This window comes from Acyrthosiphon pisum, chromosome A1 (genome assembly GCF_005508785.2).
Source record: "Acyrthosiphon pisum isolate AL4f chromosome A1, pea_aphid_22Mar2018_4r6ur, whole genome shotgun sequence".
Taxonomy (NCBI): Eukaryota; Metazoa; Arthropoda; class Insecta; order Hemiptera; family Aphididae; genus Acyrthosiphon; species Acyrthosiphon pisum.
The window spans coordinates 102,213,414-102,222,042 of NC_042494.1; positions in this window are offsets into that span (position 1 = coordinate 102,213,414).

The following is an 8,629-nucleotide window of genomic DNA, read 5'->3' on the forward strand; positions in this document are numbered from 1 at the left end:
AATGTTGTAAGCCATTTACGGGCACAAGAAACATCTAATAATAGATACTTATTATTTTACTAACAATATTTTACTGTGATATAATGTGTTCTATTGTGGTCTATATTCTCCATACTATAAGTAGGTATATTGTATACGACTACCCTAAGTACCTAGGTACCGTATATTTTTATGTAGCCATATAGGTAGGTTCTATAGATATACTCAGCGTACCCTGTAAACCGATAATCGGTATGATTAATAATTATTATTAATATATGTAAAATAAAAATATAATATTCTCGATGCGATACATCGGTATCAGACGATAAAATGAGATAATAATAATAAAATAACGCTCTAGGATTTCAAGTTTGTCACCACCGTGGACCGTGGTAAGTACCTACATAATATAACGTACGATGGTTCACTATAGCCGACAAACAATCGATCGAAGCTGCAGCTCCTCCGACCGGTAAGCGTTTTCCGGGATAGCTTATTGATTTTTTTTCTTTTAAAGATCTTCTTTCACTGTACATAACGACGTGTACATTGTACATTATTAACACTCGGGTAGTCGGGTGACATGCACTCTTATAGCCTTGTCTGGAGTCGACACAAGGTACCCATACAGACGTGTGTGTGTGAGCGTATATTATGTACGATTATCGTACGATAAGTACGTCATATGTACTTGTGTGTAGCCTCGAGCACCGCGGCACGAACGTGGGCGAAGAGTGTTTTCGCGTACGATAATATTATATTACAAACATTGCTCTGCTACTTTTCTCCACAAGTGTACCTATATATATTATGTGTGTATTATAATATATTTTATGTATATATAAACGACCCGGTACGAACAACGTTATTAAAATCATGTACTAATAAAATGAATATAAATCACGCGTGTGCGTACCGCGGTTGCCGCCAGCCGGAATACTGCAGCGTAAAAAATATGTAAAATACTGTGAATATTTATCGTTTTCCCGGCAGGACGAAACCGTTTATTATCATTTATATTATTATTACAATTGTTAGTTACATTATTAAAATAATGAACCCCCACCCCTCCGATTTGTAATCAGTGGACGGCACGGCACGACAACGCGTCCGGAAGACTCCGTCGCCCGCTGAAACGGAGTTGTTAAAATATTATAATATTGCACTGTTTTTTTTTATGTTAATACACGTCATACGGATTTCATAAGTTGTGAAATTATAACATTATTATACCTTTTTTACGAATTTAAATTGACATTATTTTTCTATAGATATTAGTGCGACTTTATCGGTTGTTTCCTCTACCTACCGTGGAAAAGAAATTACTTGGGGCATAGTTAAAAACTCGTCGAATGATGTATCTATAAAATGAAAAATATACCGATACATCAGCTATATCAATATGGATTTAATAATATTTGAATTGACAAGAAACAAGTACTTGACCTATATGAAGATGGCTTTTTTTTCTCGATAGCATAATGTCACGAGTCACGATACATAATTTACGTGTTATCATTTACGTTAATATTATCGCATGATTAATAATAGTACCGACCGATTAGAGTTCACGTTCAAAGTAAATACCTAATAACGTTGTTGACTATAATAATAATAACACCACAAACCAATTAGGTTTATAAGAATACATTGCAAATTAAAATATTATACTATACAATACCTATGCTATGGAGTAACAATAGTAAAATTATCAAATGTTGAATTGTATTTTGGCGATAGTGATTTTAAACAAACATAATATAAAACAATTGATTTCTAATCGTAATACACGATTGTATAGTTAAAACACTCATAATAATAAAAAATTGTCGGTAATTAGTGAACGAAACTCGAAGCGACTGCTTTGAAAAACCACGTTCGCAAATAATTGCAAACAATCACACTGTAAACTTTTATACGTTTCACGTTATTATTATTGTTGTTGTTGTTGTTATTATTATTATTATTTATTTTATTATGCTTAACCAAACGCATTATATTATTATTATGTCTGCAGGTTAAAACATCGACGGAAAATCACAGTTTAATTAACGCCGTGAATTTTTTTTCTATTCTTAGAAAAATTAGCATGGAAAAAATTGTAGTAATCATAACTGCTGTTGGCTGTTGCACAGCAATATCGCCGACTGACTACTTTTGAACAGTATTCTCGGTAACCGCGTGTTTCAGAATAACAATTATTATTCGCGATAACAGCTACTATACACTGCAAACAAACACATTATCAAACGGCTGTTTAGCTCTGGTGTGTGCGAACGATATGACCGATTTCACAACATAACGTAATTAATTTTACTGGAATCGCTGCTATGACAAGACGGTTACCGGGTGAGGGCTCGTCTATACGAGAGAGAGAGAGAGAGTGAGAGAGAGAATATAATATATTATATTAAATAATATAGAGAATATTATATCGTATTAAATATTATTGTCAAATTGTTTTTCGATACTGATTCAAACAAACTCTGACTTTTAGGTGTGTGACTCATATGAGATACTATTCTGTCTGCTTGTAAAATGTTTTCACCGGAGATTAATTATTTATGATTCCCGAGTTCAACCTACTAAGAGCATTGTAAATTAACGCACAATAAACTATACTGGTAATTTTGGTGTGAGGAAGGGGGTCATATATGCACAATAATAAATAATTAGTGTTCTTACAAACATAGTTTCGTCCGGCACCAACGTTGACAACGTTTATTTTATAATTTTATTATGAGACTTTTTGAGACTATTCAACCAGAATAATAAATACATAGCTGATCAACATTTATATTTCGAGCCCATATTATAATATTATTATGTTTTGTGCACCAATAAGAATAAAGCCTAAGGACGGATATTTAATTATTTTTACATAGTATCGTGTACATGCGATTTAGTATAACATTTTTTAACGTGGTTCTGTGTACTCAAAATATTGTTAGGTAAAGCGTAAACAATGCCCAAACATGACACGGATATTTAAAATGTTATCGTTTTTTAATTTTGAATAATTTCAATTTAGAGTTAATGTATCTGTTAATTGCATAAAAACGAAACACTGAACAAATGCATTGGTTTTTTGTTCATAATATAATGAGATACTAGCGTAAAAAAATCAAATGAATTACATTTTTCCTATCAAGTTCTAATTAAAACATTAATAAAAACCATAATTAATTTAATAATATTTTCAAATTTGCGTCTGTATGTGGTTGTAATAATGAAATGAAATATGTAAATAGTAAATACCGTAGTACCGGACTGCTTGAGTAATTATTTTTACGCATTAATTTAACAATTTATTAATTACATTTTGTTATATTATTTATGCAATTCTATATTTTATTAAATTATTATAATATCAATACAAGTAACTCTCAGCAGTTTCAAAAAAACAGAAATCATCAATGCAATAATAATTGTAAGCATGTCCGGTTTCGATAATTTTCTAGTAAATCGCTCAGAATTGATGCAGTTGAAGACTTGAGTCTTGAAGCTTAGTAATGCAATTATAACAATATAGTTTATTGTTGTTTTCGAGTATAATTAAGACACCCACTCAACTAATATCATCAGCATTTCTTATCATTATTATTATTGAATTATCGACAAGCAAACATACACGTGTGCAATTTCTTTTAAGCAGACCCGAGAAAAAACAGTGCCTATAAAATAAGAAGACAGACCTAGTATGTGGTTATGTGCGTGATTAATACAATTTGTATATTATTGCAACGGTTGTACTGTTGTGTACAGTGATTATTCGTAGGTAGGGAACAAAATTGATTTCATTCGTTTGATGTGTGCTTTGGCTATTGACCACGTTCTATATTACAGTCAATGTCGGCCTAGTACTTAAAGGAGCCCGGCCCCCGGATGCATTTATCAGGAGGACCCTCAAAAATGTTATTTCATAAAATAATAAAGAGTGCTTATGAGACATAATTCAAAATATTATATTATTTTTAAAAGTAACTTTTTTAAAACTCACATTTAAGTTAACTACATAGTTATATTAATTATTTATAATTCTAAACAATTGTATAATTAATAAGCCTTATAATACAACTTAATATCTTCTAACGCAATTCAAATTGTGTTAGTAATTCATTTTCTTTATATTAGTGATTTTTGGTAAAATGATAGTATTATAAATTATAATGATATTATATATGATAATATTCAATATCCATTATCCAATATTTATAGAACTATCGGGGCCCCTGGACACAAATACGACCGGAGGCTCCCGATGCGTTCGTGGCCTAGCGACCTTGGCCAGGCCGACGTTATATATAGTACTTTATCGTATCGGAGTATTAACTCGAATGTACTTTATGCATTTTAATTTCGATTTTTGATCTACTCTGTAAAATCGAAGAACACAAGACCCCGTCTTCGATATCGGTATATATGTGTATCGGATTCGAAATCTAATGAATAATGATGTGATTTAATATGAACAATATAAATCAATGACGATATGAGCAGGTTGGTCACTACTACACGGCCGTTCACACAAAGTTCAGACGTCTCTGAAAGTTAATTATACCACGGATGTGAATACGCGATTTGTAATAATATTCAACACAAGTTTTGTGGAATTTGATGGAATCCGACGGAATGCAATGTAAATCCGATTCCGCTATAATAATATATTATAGTAACGCGGTCGACGTACTTTATAGTAATAATAATATAATGACAATAATAATCGTTATTACGATGATTAAATTACATTAGTCATTTTACAATATTCCTATTAATTATTGCATATATTATTAGCGTTATTATAGAGATTAAAACGAAAACGATAAGCAAAGACCTTTATCGTCCTCCGGTTCAATTACAAAAATTCATAGTAGACGAAAATAACTTTTATTGCGCGTCGACCCGTCAAGTCGAGCCTGCAATATATTATTATTATAAATTGCACGTACACCGAATACACACGCATCTCAATAACATTTAAGTCCGCGCTGAGCTTGGTGGGGTATTCAAGCACAAACCAGGAAAAGTATGGCAACGAGTGGCGAACAACATGTAAACACACACACACACACACACACACACACACATGAATACACGTGAACGTGTAGTAAACAAGCCGAAAGGTGAAGAGAGATGGGGGGAGACGAAAGTTTTTATTTCAAATTTTTTTTTCATCTTCCGTTCCGCCTTTGGTTAGTGCGGGGGGCAGGCGAGGTTAGCTCGCCGATAACCAGAGTTTATTACACTGCCGCCGCCGCCGACTGATAACACGTTTAACACGCGTTCTGTATGTTATTGTATATACAATAATAATATATACGACGACGCCCACTCGATGATTGATTTTTTTCACAACATTTTACTCACCGGGCAGCGTCTTCGAGTTATAGCCACAGCTCTTGCCGGTTGTAACTGGTATACTATAATATACTCTATAGGTACTAGTCCTGTTGTAGGAGGAAGGTAGGTGGTATTATATAGTACTATACCTGGTCGCAATGTGTTATAACACTGGGCGACGAACACAGTGAAACCACCGTTTGTACGGAAAACCGGGTCAAACGGATCGTATACTCGTGCTAGCTATATGATAATATATATTATATTATCTATCTAAGTACATATATAACTTATAACTATTATATTATATTATGTACCTACCTACCTACTTACGTCGTGCCGGGATCGAGATAAAACGCAAACACTTCTTGTGTATAATAATATTGTGTGTAACGCACGAGGAGAAACATAAGAAAGGGTCATGCAGGGGTAGAATGAAATAGTTGGATGGTCGAGCTGAATAATGACTCTCGTGCGATCAAGCACATTTATCCGTCCGATATAATAACAAACTTTCAAATAGACAGTTTTTTAAAACAGGTAGCCGGTACGACGGTAGGTATACTACGCAAACATATTTTATATGTGAGTACAGAATTTCGAAAATTATCTTCAATTATTAAATAAATTATATTTTCACTCAATTTATAATTAACGCAATATTAACCATATACAGTTTTGCTAGTTTCGATAGAATATGTAAACAAAGGTTGGTAAACTCCGGCTATAGAAAAAATAAAAATTTTAAATTATCATTTAGTGCCTATCGTTATATGGTGCAAAATGAATTGATCCAATTGTGTAAAATAATTAAATATTTTTACAAAATCTATCAATATGTAATGATATTTTTATAACGTATCAATATCCAGCTCTAGTCTAGTTATATTTATCTTCTAAATGTCTATCTTCACTATGAGTATAATAAGTTTATTGTTTTATTTTTGGTTGAAAAAGTTTTTAAAAATGAAACGTTCAATCAAATCCAGCAACGAATTTATTTTTTGGTTATATTATATCTATATTATATAATATCCTGACTAGAATGGCTACCAAGTTGCTATATTATATTTAACCATTAAAGAACGTTTGCCGGTCAGTTGAAAGATCAAATTTGGTTTTAGTGTGAGAGATCAAAGAGCATATTAGCTATAATTGTATATCAGAAAAAAAAAATTGGTAAAGATAAATGTAATTTTTAAACCACATTTAACAAAACCCCTATACAAGTTATTTTAGGTGAATAATGTTTTTTTTTGTGCAGGTGAGAACTAATTGATAGCGGGTCTACTCTTAAATATTTTAGAACAGTTTTTTCTAATCTTACTTTTCCGTATGAAGACTTTCATAGAGTACTCAAAAAGTTTCACTATTAGCTACTTTATAGATTAGATATTCGACACAGATCGTATTTAAAAATGTCATTCTTGGAATTTTCTTCAAGTTTCTCAGAAAATGGCGAATACCAACAATGGCAACAAGTAGAATAAAACCTTTTTACATCATAGCAAAACTTTTTAATGCTTCTTGGGAGTTAAATATTAATTTATTGTTTATTTTAGAATTTATATACGTAATATCGTTATAGTTTTCATGATATTTTTATAATTGTTTTCCTTATACATAATATATTGTACATTTTTATACTTATAGATTATAGTTGTTTTCACGTTGAACTATTAATAAATTGTAAAGTGCTTAATAAAGTACTTTTTATCCCATCGTTAATGCTTCACCCCTTACAATGTTATTCACATTTCGTATAGGGGGTGAAAGAGATATGACAGCACCCCCCCCCCCCCATTTTAAATTTGGGGTGCTAACCCACCCCGGGTCATTTGTGCTTCGTTAGTGCATGTTAGTGCTCTTTATCCTGTTGTTAGTACCTTATCCCTTCCAAAGTTATTCGCATTTCGTACAGGGGAGTGCCAAAGACATGCATCCCCCATTTCGAATTTCAGGTCCAAACAAATTTTATTCGTTAGTGCATTTTATCCCGTCGTTACTTATATTGCATTACATTTATTATCTTGTAAATAAAATTCCTAATCAAAAAATAGAATAGAATTTAAAAAAAAAAAAAAATATAAATATAAAAAAAAAAAAAACACACATCATTGTAAAATCAATACATTCATCTCAGAATCTAATATAAAATTATAATATAACGTTAATTTTTTTTATATTTCCGGTTTTGTTGAATTTATCGGATTTTTTTAAAAAAAAGGTTACCGCTACAGGTTACCCCTTAATTGAACTTAGTGGTTACCGGTAATTGTTAATCGCTTCTCAAAATGTAAGCTTACAAACCGGGAAGCGGTTACCAGACCACAAATTGGAAGAGAACTGCCGGTTTGGGTTGGCCACTTGTTGTAGTGCACCTCGAGCCGTCGTCGTGGCCAGTCGAGAATCCCCAAGGGGGTGGCTCGATGACCACCCTGTGTCCTGGTCCAACAGTCCACCGACAAATTTCATATCGTTGTCTCTCTTAGTGCAGTATGTCTGTAAGCCGAACATTCTCTTAATATCCAAAACCAGCGTTTCTAAAAAAAAAAATTAGATTATAGTTACTATGTTATATTTTATGTTTTAGATTAATAAAGAAAAATGTATAATTTAATATTGATGATATTATTAATATTTTTTGTTCGTAACTTATCATAATATACTTGGATAATCTAAAATAATTATTATTTATATACAAATGAATCAGAAGTTAAGTTCCTGAGATAAATAATACTTATTATTTTTTTAAAGAAAAGTACTTCTAAACTAGTTTTTATTTTAATTTAATAACTTATATAATAATATATAAATAATTAAATACCTATGATCCTACGAACATACTTATTCTTACTTAATTTTAAAGATGCACAAAGAATATTACCCGAAATTTGAAATAGGGGGGGGTGGTACTGGCATGTTCTTGGCACCCCCCCGTACGAAATGCGAATAACTTTGGTAGGGATAAAGCACTAACGATGGGATAAAAAGCCTTAACGCACACTAACAAAGCATAAACGATCGCCCCAAGTTTGGACCCGAAATTCGAAAGTAAGGACATGGATCTAATAAATTGTTCAGTTTTAATATTCAGAAGATCACGCAGAAGGTCTGCAGATCATTTAATAAATGAGTAATCACTAATCACACATTATACATTAGTATTTGGTGATGGATTCGAGCCAGAACGTTATTGATAAAAAAAAAATAATAGGTACAAACACTTTTTTCACGTGATCAAAATAGGTTTTTCAAAATCTAGTCCAATACGGAGAGTTATTGAAATATTTTTTTTAATTCTTTG